The sequence below is a fragment of the Zalophus californianus genome, chromosome 16, assembly GCF_009762305.2.
Source record: "Zalophus californianus isolate mZalCal1 chromosome 16, mZalCal1.pri.v2, whole genome shotgun sequence".
Lineage (NCBI taxonomy): Eukaryota > Metazoa > Chordata > Mammalia > Carnivora > Otariidae > Zalophus > Zalophus californianus.
The window spans coordinates 32,347,159-32,348,260 of NC_045610.1; the positions used below are offsets into that span (position 1 = coordinate 32,347,159).

At 31.9% G+C, this 1,102-nt stretch overlaps 1 pseudogene; it reads right to left on the reverse strand.

Annotated features, from left to right (window-relative positions):
- Positions 1 to 446: 446 nt before the first annotated feature.
- LOC113908368 lies at positions 447 to 585 on the reverse strand (annotated as a pseudogene).
- Between the last annotated feature and the right edge of the window lie 517 nt (positions 586 to 1,102).

Below are 1,102 nucleotides of genomic sequence, written 5' to 3' on the forward strand. Positions count from 1 at the left end.
GAATTTAAAAATATAAAATGCTTTTCTTAAAAATTCTGGTAGAATTTTCAGGGCAAAATCCCAATCTTTTCCCATGCCCAGAACTTAGTGAGAGAATTAACCTAAAGAAAATATGAGAATAATCTGTCCAGTCTATCCATATCTTTACATAATGAGGAAGTCAGAAACTCAGTAGGAGTCAAGAAGTAATGTTTTGATGATGGATACATCACTTCTGTAACCAAGTTCTATTTGACTCTAGAGCAACAGTGAGGAATAACATAGCATTATGGTGTCCTTTTTCATATACATATATGAAATATATTTATATATATATATAATTTTAACTCAAATTTTATATTATTTTTTGGAGTAAAAGAAGCTCTTCACTGTATCACCATTTAGAAGGTTATTTCTGAGTTGCAAAAATTACGTCTCCATATTTTTCCCTGTATTACCATGATTTTCTCTGCATTTCTCCCATTCAATCTTGGCTGCCACAACCAGACAGAAAGAAAGCATGAGGACACTTTTTTCTTGCATCTATAGTGGAAATTCTAGCAGCAGACAGTCACTGTACCAAATAGGTCTGCCAAATAGATGCATTCTATAACTTTGATTATGTATTCTATATACCCAATATTTTCTTATGAGAGTCTTGCTATTATCCCCTGATAAATGCTTTGTTTCACTACAATATCCAACTATCCTCAAAGTTAGAATCCACTTTCAATGACAAAATCTGAGAACTAAACTTTCAGTTCTCCAGTAGGGGCCAAATGTAAGTGGGCCAAAAAGAGACACATTAAGCCTAAACTAACATTTGCAGCTGTTTTGTTCATTTGATTGTTGTGATGGTCAATCAGCATGTTTTAAATCACTCAAAAACAAACAATTAAAATATAAAGCATTCACTTGAAAAACCACTTGTTTTCACACTAAATGATTATTTTTTACTCTATTAAATGAGTCGCTTGGTTTAGAAACATAATCTCAGTATAAAAGATTAGTTTGATACATTTCCCTTCCTCTATTTTATACACAATAGGGAACAACCTGGAAAGAAATACTATAGTCATCAAGTCTAACATGTTTTTGTATTAGCTTCAGAAGGTGATTGATT